Genomic DNA, 18,846 nt, shown 5'->3' on the forward strand with positions numbered 1-18,846 from the left:
TTATGTATAGTTCATAATCAGCGACAGATTTTAAAACTAAGAGGTTTTCCCTCTACACCATATCCTTTACTTAAAATTCTTAAGAAGTCTTAGTTAAATTGACAATACTGAAGGTCTGAACTACCCAATTTCCAATTTGAAACCTTACCTCCTTTCCTTCCTTCTTGGATCCCATTGTTAGACCGCACTTCGATGAATCTTTCATAAAATGAGTGATCCTTTAAAGGTAGACAAAAGTTTTTTAACTACTCTCCTTAACCCTTTCAGCCCCAAAGGACGTTTTAAACGATGTCAAACATATATAGAAGTTGTTTATAAGCAACTTCGGGGCTGAAAGGGTTAAATTAAAAATATTTTTTTATAAAATTATTATCTAATTACATCAGATTTTATAAAATATATATTTTAAATTTACAAACTGGTTTACGAAAACTTAGTTTATTTTGCAGGCATGAGAAGTTGATAACGGCAGTTTAAATCGTATCGTTTTTGGTCTTCCCAGTATACAACCAAGGAATATTTTCGCTTTCTTTTTCGATGAAGCAATTGATTGATGCCTAGATGAGACTCACTGAAAACCATAACAATTACAATGACAGCTTTAGTAGGCTTTTACGATGTTCTTCAAATTCCAACTTTAAAATACCAGTCAATAGTAAATATTTAAACCGGAAGCAAATTTAGTCGATTTTTTTCAAATCTACTAACAACCCTAAATTATTGTCTTCCGTTATAAAAATTACGTACAAAATACAGGGTTAGTTCCGGTGCTATAACTTACGAAATTATGATTCTTAGGACAGCTAACAGATTTATTGAAAGTCTTCGCCCTGACACATAAGTAGATGACGCTACTAGGATTAAATCCACATTATTTCTAGTTAACCCCAACCTTCAAAAGGTGCGTGTGTAAATTTGACTGCTGTCGGGTCATTAGTTTAAGAATTATAAAATTTTAAGAGAAGCAACTTTGGTTTTTGAAAAAAAGTGGATAAAAAGAAAGTTCTCTTGTTCATAAAATATTGCTTTTTGAAGGGATAATAACGAGTTTCGGACATTGCTCTAGAAAAATTCACCTCCAGGGATTGGTATGCTAATCGATGAAGTGAAATGAGCACTCAAGACGGCGAACGCAGTGGACGCCCAATATTGGCTGTTGCCGGCGAAAATATCAAAAAAGTTCAAAAAATAATTTTGGATGACCCTAAATTGAAGTTGTTCGAGATAGTAGGCACTCTAAAGATATCAACTGAACGTGTGCATCACCTTCCTATCATTCGCGAATATTTCGGTATGAGAAGGCGCTATGCAAAGGGGAGCCGTGCGAGCTCACGAACCAAAACAACGACGAGTTGATGATTCGGTTTAGTATTTGGAGATGTTCCGGCATAATAAATTCAAGTTTTTGAGGTCAGGGACAATGGATGAAACGTGTCTCCATTATTTCATTCCGAAATTTAATCGACACTCATCCGGGTGTACTGTACATGATGAAAGCGCTCCGAAGCGTGGAAAAGCGCAACAGCCCGCTGGAAAGGTTATGGCGTCTGTATTTTGGAATGCGCATGGAGTAATTTTTATTGACTACATTGAAAAAACAACTGCGACTATTACATTGAATTATTGGACGACATCGCTGAAAAATGACCGCATTTGAAAAAAAAGTTCTGACAAGTCAGTGAAAACGATGGGGAGAACTGGACTTAAAATTGCTTCCACATCCCCCGTATTCTTTAGATCTGGCCGCAACGAGTATTTTCTGTTCTGAAGTCTCAAAAAAGAATCCTTGCTGGAAAGAAAGTTTCGACGAATGAAGAGGTGATCGCCGAAACTGGGGACTGTTTTGATGCAAAGGACAAATCGCACTACTAAAATGGTAGCGAAAAGTTGGAGGTTCGTTATAATAAGTGTATCATCTTTACCAAAAAAATGTGTTTTAGTATGGTAGAGGGACTTTTCAATTGACCTGTAATGTGGTAAGGTTTAATCTCATTTATTACTTTTGTGAAGTAATAATAAATTCAAGAGCGTAAATGTCTGCCTACGTTTATCCTGGGAACAATAAATCAGGAGGACAACAAGGACAACATAATCTGAACGGTTTTGGTTTTTTATCGAGTGTCAATTGGCAAATATTTGGAAAATGTTTTTGCTTCTAAAACAAACGGTTTAAGCTTCTAACAGGTGATCCAAGTAGAGGTATTTGTTTCAATAGCCTTTTTTGTCAAGCTGGCATGTTTTTTGTTTTTGTTCAGTATTATTTGGCATTTCATCATAGAAAGAATTACGCCTGAACACCGTCACCCATCTTGAGACCCAACATTCATTATTGGATAATACTCGACTGAATAGACCACGCCCATCACGCAGTGAAAAAAAAATAAAACAGCCATAGCTGGGAGTGTACAGGAAGATCATGAAGGGTTGATTCGGCGCCATTCGCAGCACGGTTTGGTGTGGTTTGAGGGTCGGTGGAATCATCAGTCCATATTTCTTAAAAAATGGTGCCGATGAGAACGTACCATTATCGCGCCATGATCTGATGCTTGAAATCGTAGTCTCGGCGTCACTTGGTTTCAACAAGACACACCATTAGACTTTTTCCTGTGGGGACATGTAAAGTCTATAGTTTATGCGTTTTGAGCAATACATCATTCGGGTTATTCGTCAGTTACCAGCGAAGTTATCAACATTTGAAGTTCAAAAAGTAAATGCCAAAGAGTGTTCTTTCGAATGTTTTTTCTTCAAAAAAGTAGGAAACCTCGAATTGTATCACCCTTTAATTTTTTTTTGGATAGGCCTTTTTCAAATAGGTTGAAAATCTGTTGGCCCATCCACGCTCTGGACACTAAAGACGCTATTAGAAGTAATATGAGTAACAGAGCTTTTTACTTCATAACTTCGTTTCAATTGACATTGACATAAACTTTTATTTCGAGGAACACTTTTTGCAATGGAATATTGGAAGTTACGTAACAGCGATTTTCGCTGACTACGAACCTTAATAGCGTTAAACAAAAGCCTCACGATTTTAAATATTAAATTTTGGCAACAAGCCGTTTTCTTCCAAGTTCAAAATGGACCCACAGGCTGTGCACTTACCACTGCCACAACCAGCGCGATGCATTTCAATGCCAGTTTTTCCCACTTCCGCAACGTGCAACATATCGTGGCAGCATATCCTACACTCGTGCGGCTGCAACGCGTCGTTGACATTGTCCTTTGCTGCTTTGCCAGTTAAATTTTGCGGAAAACGCATTCGTGCGCATTCAATGATGAATCCGTTCTGCGTTACGCGGTTGCATGCAACGCCGATGATTGGCTTTTATGGCAGCGATGTCCTCCTTTTTCTGCCGTTATTTGTACAGATAGCGCGTGTATGGGTTGCATGCCCGCGTGTGTGCCCCTGTGCGGGTGAGTGTGTGTGTGTGTGCGAGGGTTTCTAAGCGCCTTTCAGCGCAGCGAATTTTATTGTTGCCATGAAACTGCGATTCACGTCACCGACTTTAATATCCGGTTATTTGATAGACTCATGCGTAAAACGACATTGCTGCCGCCGCCGCCGTTTGTTGCTGCTACATTTGTTGGTCCTGTGTTATGCGGCCGATTAATCAGCGGTGATGGCTAAAGCCATTTGATGCCACACATTTTATATTTTTAGAGCGAGATTTTTTTTTTGCTTTTCTCTTCCATTTTGTTTTGATTGGCAGACTGTAGCAATTGCTGGTTGACATATGTGTGAGTGCAGGCATGTGGCACATGGATATCGGCTATCGTATTGATAGTGCCGCCCCAACATCCGTGGCGCGTTAGCTGCGTTCCTCCATGCAACATGCAGGCCAGCGACCGTTCGTGTTGCACGTACCTACCATTTGTGTCAATTTCGCTGAACATTTGATGACTACAGCGCAACGGTAGTCGAGGCGTCTATTATAGCGGCTGCTGCAGACGGTTGTGTCGGAAACAGATGAAGATTCTGTTAGCGTCACATTACGCTACGGTATTATCAACGACACCGTTGCAACGTTATTGCGCTATTAATCAATCCGGAAAGTATGAGCTTTGTTCGTTGCAATGAAAACAAGTGTGTGAAAATGTGGAAAGCTCCATGTGGAGCAAAAGTTTTTAATATTTGTTGAAGCACATACTTGCATATATTTACTACAGTGCTGGTCGTTATAATTGGACCTAACAGGTTGAAAGAAAAGTTAGTTTGACAAGAACTATATTTTGATCGTTCAGTTTGTATGACAGCTGTTCAGGATTTAATAAAGGAATGATTCCAACTACTGGTATCATGTAAAGAATTCTCAAGTTCATCTCAATAGCCATGATAATTCTAAACAAAATTTCTATGAGGCAGCTTTTAAACTCAGCAGAATTAAGCTTTCGGTGTTCTGAGAACAAAATAATAAATAATTTTCCATCTTCAGAGAGCCCTATCACTTTTATTACCTCTTTAAATATTTTCTAAGCTTCAGGATCCGGAAGCGTTCAGATGACAATGTCAAAAAGCTCTTTCAGCTCTTGAGGGCCATCTCGTTTTCTACCACTTTCTAAACTTCAGTATCTGGGTCCGCATTAATTGAAGATTCTAAGAATTTCCTCCTGGAACAGTCTCTACAAAACAGAGGTAAATTGCCCATACTAATAGCGGGTGCACATTGTCTTCTACTTGAAGTGGCAGAAATACAAATCATTGTGAGCGTCTCATTTTACTTGTAGTGCGACGAAAAATACATATCAAAAAGGAAATAAAGGTTCTATAATAGACGTTATGTTTCTTGATGACGCACTGAGCAGACGCATTAAGTGGGAGATGTCAGACATATGCACAAATAGCGAACACATGACTATAATGGTTGAAGCTTGAAATGAATACCCTCAGCAGAAATGCTTCTCAAAAACAAAGCTGGATGCAAAAAGAATTAAATGCTGAGGAGTTTGCGAAAGTCTGGAGTGCGGCAAAGTCACCAGATGAGGAGGCCGCCCATATGGTATCCGCAATGCGGAAAGAACTGGTCGCAGTATGCTTCGCAACTATGCGTAGGACAATATACCATAATAAACAAAGGCCAGCATATTCGAGGAAAGAGGAAATAGCTACACTCAGAAAACTCTGTCACTGAGCCTACAGCATAATCAGAATAGCACAAAACGAAATTGAGTACAGAGAAATTATTATTACCCGCAGCAAAATAAACAGTTTCGAAAAGCTCTGTGAAGAAGTGAAAATTGACCCTTTGGAACTGCGAAATGTGTAGTGTGTGGCAAAAGATGGAAAACTGCCCCAAAAAAATATTGCTCACTAATGACCTTAGATGTGAAGAATGCGCCCAACTCCGCAATCTCGAGTGGAGTACCGCAAGGCTCGGTCTTAGGCCCTCTACTATATGATTAGATGTACAACGAGGTACTACGAATACAACAATCAAAAAATGATGAATTCAATCGCATAAGCGGTTGACCTCAAATGATAGCATTGACTAAATATCCGGATTACCTCCGGCTTAAGTGCAATAATTGCATAAATGGTCTGCGCCAATGGTTAATAGCAATGAGCTTGGAGCTGGCTGAGTAGGAAACGGAAGTCTTGCTCATAATCAAAACGAAGGTGGAAGAAAGGGTGTAACTCAGCATACAGGAGTGCGAGATTACCTCACAACTGTAGCTAAAGTATCTGGGATTAGTTTTGGACTTCAAATTCAAATTTAGGGAGCACATGGCTTACACTTTCGGTATAGCAAACAAAATACTTCTTAATGATGGTCAATAGTATCTGCATGCGTTCCAGACGCCGTTTTTTATTTGTAAAAGCAAAGAGCTCCCAGATATTTATTGTATGTGTCTGTCCTCTGATAAATGGAAAGCTATCAGCAAATTGTCAGCTATAATTATGACAAAACTAAGAAACTTACCATATAACAGATTAGGAGTCAGTACAAAAGAAGATACTTAAATGTATTTTTCTTTCCCATGAAGTAACTCGGGTGGTTCCTTGGGAAAGACATTAGTTAGGAGCAATTTCAGTCTAGTGGATTAAAGTTCCCTAAGGCTTAAGGTCTTGACCGACGGCATTGCTTAACCAATCTTCGATATCTATTGGGTAGCTCAGTTGAGTGTTGCGCCCGCTGTACTTTGAAATCAGTGTTATAGCGGCTAAGGCTGCAAGTTTTCATGACTAGCACTGTACAGTCGCTGAGTACACTGACCGAATCGTACGTGAAACTAATTTACGGCTATCATTTGTTCAGTTGCTATATCTCCATCAAGGCTTCGGCGAAAAGTAAAAGATTCACAAAAAGAATTTCATACTTGGAAAGAATACAATGTGGCTTCTCACGCCTACACTTACTCTTATATCACCTGGTGTACTGTACGGTACGAAGTAAAAATAGACATGTGGAACAAAAGAATTGCGATTACTCATACGCCATGAAAGCCATCGTTCGCCGATCAATCAATGGCAGTGCAGTTACTCATGATTGCTTCGCTCAGATGACACACAGCCTCCTTGTAGCTCACATTCAATTAACTTCCCTTCGCTTAATTTTCGACAGTTTCTTCTCTGTTTCGCCTAGTTTCTAACCTTCCTACCCATCGCTGTACTCTTATCTCACTTCGATTGAGTGCACTGCCAAGCCAATGCCACTTAATTGATTTGAAACTTGCGATACATGTCAAAACTTGCCGATCTATTAAAAGAAAACAAAAAGGAAGACGTAAGCTCCGCTTACTACAAGTGTTTGCACTTCCAAGCGGTTGTATCTGCGCTTGCTTTTTTCACGGCTATTTGCTGCTCTGGAGACAAGGCTGGTGTATACATTTTTTGTTATTACTTCGTAGAGTGTCCGTGCAATAACGTGTCTTCATTATATTTTCGGTGGAGTTTCAACTAACTGAGGTTAGGGATTTCCTTTTTGTTTTACCACCTCCGTCTTTCCAGCTGACATTAATAGTATGATGTTAAATTATTGAATGCTTTACGGTTTTTGGATATACAAATTTAAATATTATTTTCCCAATAAGTACGTCTTGGATGACAATTTCATAGGTTTTTCAAAATATTTTCTCATATCATTATTTAAACTACATCATTTGGCAAACCCAACAGAAATAATTTATCTTATACTCTGTCTTCTATTACTTTCATAAGAAGTTGTTTTCGGTGTGTCGACTCTCTTGAATACCTCGATCATATAGTATATTGAGTCCTACCTACTCTGGAATTCGTCCAATTTTCTAATCTGCCATAAAATTTGTAGTATATGGGAGAAGTAATCGATCAGTACAGAGCAGAACTCCAAACTCACGAACTTGAAAGGGTCAAACATACGAACAGAAATCAATTATTGAAGCATAAGATTATCCAGATATTTTAATATCCACCGTTTTCTAAAAACACCTTATAAAATATAAATTTTTCATTTATTTTATTTAATTTAAGTTATTCATCGACTATAATCATCTTGGATGAGTAGATCTCAATATACTGATGTTTGGATTTGGTTTAACTTGACTTTTTAAATACAATTACATGCCTTGATGAGGGCCGACGTGAAGCGTGATATGGGAAGTATACGTAGCGGTAGTCTGGTAACTGACTGACATATATAGACAGAGGTTAAAGTATTACCTCGTAGTTCTAAATACATCTTCATTTGAGACGTTGGTCTACTTTCGCCTTTTTCATGTTCAAAGTCCACGACGGAAATATTAAATATTGTCACTGACTTTCTATAAGAAGCAGGTGGATGAGGCACATAGGCGACCTTTTTATAAACGAGGTGCTTAAACAGTGAAGTTCTTATGAAAATATTGACTTACTTTTGAATAGTATAGTTCGGGATCACTTATTTTGCTTGTAGTATGCTGAGCAGTTTCTCTCTAATTAAAAAACAGATCAAAATTCTTTAATTTTTGAAAACATTGCTGGGGACCTGTGATTAGTCGAATGTTTTCTAGGAAGTTCGAGAAGTTGCTAAAGTTGTTGTAGAGTCGTCAACAAAGTGGTCAGAAGTACAGTTGAGAAGAAACTTATGTTGGGACATTGGCATATCACCTTTAGACATTTTATTGATTTGGTTGACATCTTAGTTGATAAATGTCGTACATTTCTTTCTTGATGCTTCGGACATGTGTAACCTAAATTGTTGGAAAAATTTATTTCCAAAATGCCTAATTTCGACCAGTACAAAATGATTGCCTATTACTCATTCCATGTTGACATTGGAACAAAAAATTCCAATATTGTGCCTTCAAGATAAGCATGTAGTATATCATCTCTCACCCAATAATTTTCTAGCCTTCTGATACCGAATATGTGGACCTTAACTGGTTTTTTAACCAAATTCTCTAATAATAGGTATCAGCGCATCCAGTTACTTTTTCCTCATATGCTCTATAATCTAAATTTTGTTCCCAAATTAATGAATTGAATTTTAAAACACAAATTTAAGAACTTCAACTATGTTTTTGAGTCTTTTGATAATGATTGCCTCATGTAGCTCAGACAAAATAGAGAGCGATTGGAGAAATACTGCCGATTTGAAAGTCCTCTGCCAGATAGAATTTAACTCCGTTCTGGTGGCATAGAACGGACTATCGCTAGAAGGGGGAGTAGTTTGTATTTTTGTTTGGTGTAAGTTTCTTGACACATATATAGAAAGTAGTAGTAAGAAAGGTCTAAGTTCGGGTGCAACCAAACATTTAATACATCTAGCAAAAAGCCAGGATATACCTTAAGAGGTAAAACGTCCATCAGAGGATCGGAGTATTTTTATATTATACAATATGTACATACATACATACTTATACTCTATATAACTCATACACTGACCGCCAAACTCGCAATAAGATTTGTCAGAAAAACGGGGTAGTATCGACCCAAATTTATCTATTAATTATTATCATGCCACATACTAAAAATTTTTTCCTGTGTATAATCCTGGTAATAGTTATACTTGACCTACCCAAGTTTTCGTTCAATTGCATACATATATTTTAGGCACTGTTATGATTAAACAAGTTATATAATTTTCAAACAGATAACTCAAATATTGATCGATATCTCCAGCATAAAGTCACTTGAAAGTTCGAAAATCTTTACTGTATATTAGGTATATGGAAGCTCAGGGAAGCATAGACCCGATTCGAGGTATTTTTAATGCATTCAAATACTATTGTTAGGCTATATAGGAAGTACTTAGGCGTGGTTGTTGTCCGATTTCGTCCATTTTCACAATGTGATATAAGAATGAATGAATAGTTATTAATTTATTGTGCTCTTAATAGTTTTTAACAGCAGCGATGCATATATGGGGATATGGGTTACCTTCCAATTTAATCCATTTTCACACTGTCGGTAAGGTTTCCCATAATCTTTGAGCCCGGTAAGTTTGGTTTGTGGTACTGTGATCCCCTGCGCCAAACTAAAGTTTTATATCTTAATTTAGTGCTTAGTTATGACACTTTTCCGTTAATGGCGTTTTTTGGGCGTGGAAGTGGTACGATTACGCCCATCTACAAACTCGAATAACAAACTTGCTACATTTTCCACTATTGTCAAATATTGAAGGTATTTAGCCGGCTGTGATTCTCGCTAGTTGTAAGAGCATGAATTGTTCGGTTACACCCCAACTTAGCCTTTCCTTACTTGTTATTTCTTGCATACGTATTTGATAACCTCACCCTCTATTGTACTTCTGCTTCCTCGGCTAAATAAAAAAAATTGTCGCCATGCGTCAAATGAGTTGGCAATGTGAAACTTGTAACACAAGTTGTTGCTTTTGTTAGTGCGCTTGAAGTTTCATGGCATGCCACTCTACACAACCGTTGTAAAACGCGTACATATCTGCCACTGCGTACTACCAGCGGAAGCGCTCGGTGACTTGGTGGCAATTTCGCTAGTCGATGCGAGCGGAAATGTAATTTGAATTCTTAAATTAAAGTTGTGGCAACAAAGAAAGCGTTAAGTTGCGAACCTTGTGCATGTGCAACGCGGCAAAACACACTGCATTTTGCACTTTGTTTGATTGCTGCGCCAGGCAGCCAACCAGCCGTTCGGCCACTCGCCTCGAGGTTAGCAACACCGGCTCGATGCACCACTTGCTGCAGCATTTAATTGCGCATAGTAATGCATCTTCATTGGCAGCGTTGAAATGTTGCAAGCGTATGGGCAATGCAGCAAGCTGTGCTTAGCGCTGCTTAACCACGGCAACGCCTAACACCCACACTTACCGTTAGCTTGGAAATGTTTTAAGTGCTGGTGCTTCAATATTGGCAACAACGCCTCACACCTACATACATATATGTTTTTGTATGTGTGTGTGTGATGTGATTTATATATTTTCGAGTACATTCGTGTATATATACATACTATATATCGAAGTGTGTGTGTGCTTGTGTTTGGGTGACTGCCATTGTTGTGCTTAGTTCGCCATTTGTTGGCTACTTCTGCCAGATAATAAATCTTTGCATTTTCTTTGGCTGGCTGTTCTCATTTACGCTTGCAACATATTAGCTTGCAACAACTGCAGCAACAACAAATACTTACTAGGTACCGTGACAGTTTTATTGCGCATACTTTGAATGCTTTAACTTGCCACAAAAGGGGACAAACAGTAGCAACAGCAATAGCAGCAACAACAAACCAACAGCATCACTTGCAACAATAGCAACAAAAATGACAGCAACACTGCTAATGTATGTAAGCTGTAATGCCCTCAAGGTAGCTGATGGCACACGCTCCGTCGGCGAACATCCCACACGTTGTCCTTTTGCGCAACAGCAACAACGACAACAACACGCATAGCCTTGAGCTTTGTGCGCAACGGCTGTTGACTGCAACACTTGCAACATTTTGTGGTTGCGCCACATGAGACGCTTCAAATCGCTTCGGCAGCAATGTGGCAAATAAATTGTCACCGCTGCTTGCCGCAAACGCTGTTTGCCGCCTACCTTTGTGCGCATTAGCCACGTGCATATGTATGTATATGTGTAGGTGTGTAAATAGCTGTCGGCCATGTAAATAGCACATGTATACAGGTGCACATGTTGGTGTTCGTGGCGGCAAGCAAACAAGCGTTTCGAAATTGCTGTTGCAGTTGTTGTACATACATATATAGTGCATACTTCATTGATTGTGTCACCGATGATTCACCGTTTTGTTTGCGATATGCAACAACGGACATTTACATTGTCTGGGTAGAAGCTTAAAGCTCTCCTCTAGGTATATTTAAGCTCATTTTCAATTTTAATGTTTTTTTTTTCAAACACAACAGAAAATATTTCTTTTTTGCAAAATTTTAGTTTTGGCGTGGCGTTAAAAGCTTTTTGTTAGAGTTATAAAGAATTTTTAGGCAGCGAAATAGCTAAAACACGGAGTTGTATTTATTTGTACAAAGGGTCGCGCTTTCATTACCACAACACTTTCTCTCACAGTATTCGATAGGTCTATATGTTTAGTCTGGATTCCGGATTTTGTTACACAAGTTAAGAAATAATACTCAAGATTTTCGATTTTTTACTACCTTATTCTTTTCGAAGCATCTACGGTTAAGAGGCTCCCTTTCAATCTAAAAATACATATATTACATCCGCAGATATATCGATTCTAACCTAATGTATAAAACCGTCTATGAAAGCTATAAATCCCTTTTTACTTAGTACGCTTGAAAATTGCCAACAGTCAAAAAATTTCAAATTTAATTTTTTTTGCTAGATTTTCCATAAAACTAGGAAACACTTCATACTAGTCGATTTAAGACACCTTACGGTTAAAGTATCTTTAGATAGAGTTGTCACCTATTTACAGTTTTGTTTGTTTGTCGACAAGCGGTTACCTATTTCAAGCTCCCCTATTTTTTAAAGAACCACCATAGAAATTAAAATTTAATGGGACATGTTTATTTACATTCGAAATAACATTATTTGAAATATATTTTTCGGTGATTTTATTTTTCATCTTTTTCAAATTTTGGCGAATGTAATCGGTGATGTTTTGGTCCATGGCCTGAATCGAAAAGAGATGGTCCGCATAGAATTTAGACTTTACATAGCATTACAGACAAAAGTCGGTACGGTATACCACGATCTTGATATTGACCTCATCGCAGAAAAATATATGACTCGAAAACATCAGATCTTCTTGGAATTTTTCAAGAGCCTATAGAGCGATGCGATGTTGATTGGGAAGTTCATGCGATTTTAGTTATTGCACAAGCTGTGTTTCGGATGCTTTTAATTTAAGATGCCGACGTTAAATGCCCCCAGTCGTACCATACGTCAGCTCGAGTTTCTACGAACGGCAGCGAATCGACTCTCCGTGGTTTCATGTACCACTCTGTTATCACTATTTTCTTTACTGCATGCTGGACGTGGTCTATTCGGTCGAATCTTCTTCTTCTTCTTTACTGGCGTAGACACCTCTTACGCGATTATAGCCAAGTTAACAACAGCGCGCCAGCCGTTTCTTCTTTTCGCTACGTGGCGCCAATTAGATATTCCAAGCGAAGCCAAGTCCTTCTCCACTTGGTCCTTCCAACGGAGTGGAGGTCTTCCTCCTCCTCTGCTTCCCCCGGCGGGTACTGCGTCGAATACTTTCAGAGCTGCAGTGTTTTCGTCCATCCGGACAACATGACCTAGCCAGCGTAGCCGCTGTCGCTGAACTATGTCAATGTCGTCGTATATCTTGTACAGCTCATCGTTCCATCGAATGCGCCGTGGCCAACGCGCAAAGGACCATAAATCTTTCGCAGAACTTTTCTCTGGAAAACTCGCAACGTCGACTCATCGGTTGTTGTCATCGTCCAAGCCTCTGCACCATATAGCAGGACGGGAATTATGAGCGACTTATAGAGTTTGGCTTTTGTTCGTCGAGAGAGGACTTTACTTTTCAATTGCCTACTCAGTCCGAAGTAGCACCTGTTGGCAAGAGTTATCTTGCGTTGGATTTCCAGGCTGACATTGTTGGTGGTGTTTATGTTGGTTTCCAAATATACGAAACTATCTACAACTTCAAAGTTATGACTGTCAACAGTGACGTAAGAGCCAAGTCGCGAGTGCGACGACTGTTTGTTTGGTGATAGGAGATATTTCGTCTTACCGTTATTTACTACCAGATCCATTTGCTTTGCTTCCTTCCTTGTCCAGTCTGGAGAAAGCAGAACTATCGGAGCGGGTGTTGAGGCCGGTGATATCAATATCTAGGTCTAAAGCCAAATAAGGTCCAATCACTTTGTTGACGGTGGACTTTAATCTTTCACACAATATGCTCGATAGAACCTTGTACGCAAAGTTGAGGAGGCTTATCCCACGGTAGTTGGCGCAGATTGTGGGGTCTCCTTTTTTATGGATGCATGCTCCTTATTAGTTCTTCGCCGCCCGCCGTGTTTGAATAGCTCGGCCGACAATCCATCGGCCTCTGTCGCTTTGTTGTTCTTCAGACGGGTAATTGCTATTCGAACTTCTACATGGTCGGGCAATGGAACGTCTGCTCCATTGTCATCGATTGGGGAATCGGGTTCGTCTTCTCCTGGCGTTGTGTGTTCACTGCCATTCAGCAGGCTGGAGAAGTGTTCCTTCCATAATCTAAGTATGCTCTGGGCATCGGTGACTAGCTCACCTTGGGGGTTCTACATGAGTATGCGCCGGTCTTGAAACCTTCTGTAAGCCGCCGCATTTTTTGGTAGAATTTTCGAGCATTACCCCTGTCGGCCATCTTATCAAGCTCTTCGTACTCACGCATGTCGGCCTCTTTCTTTTTCTGTCTATAAATGCGTCTCGCTTCCCTCTTCAACTCTCGGTATCTATCCCATCCCGCACGTGCTGTTGTCGATCGTAACGTTGCGAGGTAGGCAGCCTGTTTTCTCTCCGCTGCGACACGGCACTCCTCGTCGTACCAGCTGTTCTTTTGCACTTTCCGAAAACCAATGGTTTCGGTTGCAGCTGTATGTAAGGAGTTTGAAATGCCATGCCATAATTTCCTTATACCGAGTTGTTGACGAGTGCTCTCAGAGAGCAGGAGTGCAAGCCGAGTAGAAAATCGTTCGGCTGTCTGTTGTGATTGCAGCTTCTCGACGTCGAACCTTCCTTGTGTTTGTTGGCGTGCGTTTTTTGCTGCACAGAGGCGGGTGCGAATCTTGGCTGCAACAAGATAGTGGTCCGAGTCGATGTTAGGACCTCGGAGCGTACGCACATCTAAAACACTGGAGACGTGTCACAACATGATCGATCTGGTTGGTGGTTTTTCGATCCGGAGACAGCCAGGTAGCTTGATGTATCTTCTTATGCTGGAATCTAGTACTACAGATAACCATATTTCGGGCCCCGACGAAGTCGATCAGCCTCAACCCATTTGGGGATGTTTCCTCGTGGAGGCTGAATTTACCGACCGTAGTGCCAAAGATACCTTCTTTGCCCACCCTGGCGTTGAAGTCGCCAAGCACGATTTTGACATCGTGGCGGGGGCATCTCTCATAAGTGCGCTCCAAGCACTCATAAAAAGCATCTTTGGTCACATCGTCCTTCTCTTCCGTCGGGGCGTGGGCGCAAATCAGCGATATGTTGAAGAACCTCGCTTTGATGCGGATTGTGGCTAGACGTTCATTCTCCGGAGTGAATGATAGTACTCGGCGACGGAGTCTCTCTCCCACCACGAATCCAACACCAAACTTGCGCTTCTTTATATGGCCACTGTAGTAAATGTCACAAGGACCTTCTCGTCTCTGTCCTTGTCCCGTCCATCGCATTTCTTGGACGGCGGTGATGTCAGCCTTTATCTTTACGAGGAGATCTACCAGCTGGGCAGCGGCACCTTCCCAATTAAGGGACCGGACATTCCAGGTGCATGCCCTCAAATCATAGTCCTTATTTCGTTTGCCATGGTCGTCATCAAAAGGGGGGTCTCTCATCCGAGGCTGTGTTTGCTTTTTCATTGGGGGTGTTTTTTTACGTGGCGGGTCCCAAACCCAGCGCACAACCCTAAGTAGGGGAAAATTAATAGTTTTACAATATTGATATAAACCTTTAGGTTTAAGAAGACTTAAGAACCTCCCCTAGTACGACAGTCGATTTAAAAAACAAAACAAAAAAAAAACTACGGTGTCAATTCATTAAATAAAGTGCCATAGAACAACGAGGCACCTGACGACTAAAATTTCTGAAAAAGGGGGCATGGTCTTAAAGGCTGGTTTAAGGGGCTATACCAGTGTGACAATTTAGAAAAAAAAATTGTATCTCCTTTTTCCATAGCTTATATTTCCATAAATGTCCTGTGAAATCACAAAGGTCGTATCTTGAATAGTTTTTGGAAGTCAGCGTTCTGAAGAGCGACCGCTTGGATGTGCAAACATATACATATAGGTGAAACTTTAAGCTCGTTTTTCTCGAAACGACAATTTTCAAAATTGCTGACATCATAACTCTAAGAGAAATTCCCCGATTGACTTCAAATTAAAACTGAGTAGTTTTGAATACATTTGCTATACAATGACCTACGTTCTTTTTGATTAATTGAAAATTGTCAATTTGGCATTAAAAAACGATAATTTTTTACCCCAAAAAAACTAATTTTTTCAAAATTACGCCATTATGTTAATTTTTGATATTTCAAAGATCGTAGGTATAAGCAATATTCTTATGTTTAATAAACTTTTCCAATTTTTTTGTTTTAGCTACTCATTCGGCCGGAATCATGCCAGCAGTTGGGGCAGTTTTTTTTTTTTTTGGCCCCTCCGAAGACAGCTCATAACTCCGTTATTTTTCAACAATTTTGTAAAAAAAAAATCTTAAAATATAACTGAAAATATACTTTATTCCGTTCGAAGAAGTTCGAAATGTTCAATCGCGTACCTTCTCTTAAAAAAATTCATGAAAATCGCCTAATTTTTCATGCGTCACACTGGTATAGCCCCTTAATTTACATATCTCCTAAAACACTAAAGTTACAACAACCGAATTCGCCCAGAGTAAATACTATAAGGACTCCTACCTAAAATGAAAATCGACGAAAGGTACCATTAAAAACTACTAAAAATGCAATGAACCAATAGTCAAATACGACAGAGGAACTAAATTTTACCTTCGAGATAGAACGAGAGAACATTAGAAAATCCAAATCAAAATTGGAAAATAGGCATGGGAAAATAGTTGAAATCACATATCTCGGGACTTTCTTGACCGATTTTAATTAAATTTGACACAAACATTCCTATAATGACAAAACGTTCTGAGTGATGTTTTGCTAAAAAATGTCAAACTTTCCAATGGAAATGTCAGATTGCACCTGGCAACACTTAGCGTTGCCTAGTCCAGAAATATATATAGCAGCTGGAAATTATTATCCCTGCAATGACCGTAGTTGTGTACTGTTGACCTACCTCCAAATGGCAGTATTTTTAAACAATTTAAAATTTCACTCTAAATTTTTTGGGCTTCTGATCAAATATACAGAACATGCTGAAAAAATCTTGTAAATTCTTGGTAGTCAGCGAAGCAAATTCGAAAAATGTCGTTCGATAAAAACGGGCTTACAGACTGTTTGCCTATATTCACAATTGATTTCTTGAAATATTCATTCATAACTTTGGTGTATTCGATTTGAAGGTATCGATTTACCCAAGAATACACTTTTTTTCGAAAGGTGTCAGTTGGTGTTGAAAATAGGTACAAATAATGTTTATAATAGAATAAAAAAATAAGTTGTTTCCACTTCTCATAGTTTGTAATACATATACATACATACATACGCATACATTAGGCGAACTCAGTACATTTTTGTGCAGTCATCATAATTATGGCTTTTCAAGCGTACGGTATTTTTTTACTTTTCTTTAATGAGATTTTTTCTTTTCAACCAATTTGGTGTTACCATTATTATTAGCTTACCACATTCCACATTGGCTACTGTTACTATTGCTTTTTCATGCCAATTACCTGCCTTGGGCCATTCACTGTTTCGTCTATCGGCCACTGCTACCACCTTGGGTGTGGTTCAATCATATAAACTCTTTGGCCAGCGCACTAACATGTCTACATACATACACAAGTATATGTGTAACTACGGGACGGCCTTAATATTTTTGAATTCTCTTTTGGCTTATGCGGTTGCAAATCGTTGCAGCTGCAAGCTTCCAGTAGCCGTGATCGTCTAGTGGTTAGGACCCTACGTTGTGGCCGTAGTAACCCAGGTTCGAATCCTGGTCACGGCAATGTTGCACTCAGTAATGGCTGGTACATTGTCACGGATGGAAGTGGTGTTTTTTTTAGCAGCTGTTAATACTTTTTTAAGAAAAATTTTCATAGTTAGAAAACGGCTACAATTTTATAACCTTAAATATATGGGATGTCAGCTAATTTTTCTTTATACTGGTATGGACTTTATAATAATTGATATAATTATTTTTCTATTAATATTTCTTAATTAACAACAAAACTAAAGTTCGGTACTCAGACTTCACAGCGAAAACAACTGTATATAAAAACAACAAAAATTAAAAAAAATTTAAGAACATAATTCAAGTTTCAGGTCAAATAATTCTTTGTGGGATGCCCTTAACTGTATATTACAGTTCTCAGTCATCTCGACATAGGCTATGTTAAGAGGTCGATCCTAACAAGAATCTCACTGGGAAAACTTAGTATAAAGGCATGCCTCTATCTGAAGGTATGTTACATGACGGTCTTGCATTACTATTACTAATAGATCAAAAACCTCTAGTAAATCGGAAAAGCGCTTTGAGCTTATCAAAAATTTGTCGACATTTCGACATCGATATTTTACTTGCTGGGTTTTTTCAAGTTGACTTGGGTTTGAATCTCAAATTTCCAAATATTTCGCTACAAAACGGTCTGCAGGTTCTCAACTGCATCTGAAGATTGTGTGGGGACTTGTACTACATGCGGACAGTTTCAAAACAACAAACTTTGCACAATTTCGGATTCGGATTTCGGGTTATTATATTCCAAAGTTTTTACGAATATACAATTTTGATAGATTCTGTAACCGAAACTCGTAAATTGGGTTGTTGTAACTCAGCATTTAGTTTTCCCTATATATGTACTCTTTCCATCGACTCTAATCAGCTTGTATTTGCTCTCACCCACAAATAATACGATATTCCAGAAATTTCCAATCATCTTCAGTTTTTGGTCTAGTTCAGTTTAATGTAGTTTGTTATAGGCTGTGCCGCTATGGAAATCAGGTTACCTGATGAGTTTTTTTCATAAGAAATTCGTTATCTAAAGCTGTAAAGCTTTTAACTGACAACGTCCTGACAATTTTTTTAAGTATTAAAATTAATGCTCTCACTTTAACCGCCATTCGACTAACACTCTACAAATGCCAGCATAAAATGTTAAAGTAATAAATTTTATTCAGAACTGGTGAAATTAGTGGACATTTCTTTAACATAATTTTGGTTGTGACCATAATTCAATTTTTCGAGGTTGTGTTTTTAAGCATAATTTTGGCTGTGTTTCTTTATATGGATATGTGTTTACTTTGATTTTTATTAAATAGATATAATATTTTTTTTTTACAATTATTTATATTTTTTTTATTGGCGCTTTTTTTTACTAAATTAAACAAATAAGGAAAGGCTAAGTTTGGGTATAACCGAATCATTTCATAATTTGCTAGGATCAAAGCTTGGAAAATACCTTCAGGGTTGTTAGTTATATGGGGTCTAGGAAAAATTCACACCCGATTTCATCATTGTAAAGCACAAAGATGCACCGTTATTAGTAAAATAAGCTCTCTCATTTTCATTGAGAAAACTCGCATATTGGCCGATATATGCGGTATAAAGTCATTTGAAAGTTCGAAAATTTTTGTAATAGATATAT

The 18,846-nt window shown here is 38.8% G+C and overlaps 1 non-coding gene across 1 annotated transcript; it reads left to right on the top strand.

Annotated features, from left to right (window-relative positions):
• Positions 1-17,138: 17,138 nt before the first annotated feature.
• Positions 17,139-17,210, top strand: Trnah-gug (transfer RNA histidin (anticodon GUG)). Its single transcript has one exon. It is a non-coding gene; the product is annotated as a tRNA-His (tRNA).
• Positions 17,211-18,846: the final 1,636 nt, after the last annotated feature.

The sequence above is a fragment of the Bactrocera dorsalis genome, chromosome 4, assembly GCF_023373825.1.
Source record: "Bactrocera dorsalis isolate Fly_Bdor chromosome 4, ASM2337382v1, whole genome shotgun sequence".
NCBI lineage: Eukaryota > Metazoa > Arthropoda > Insecta > Diptera > Tephritidae > Bactrocera > Bactrocera dorsalis.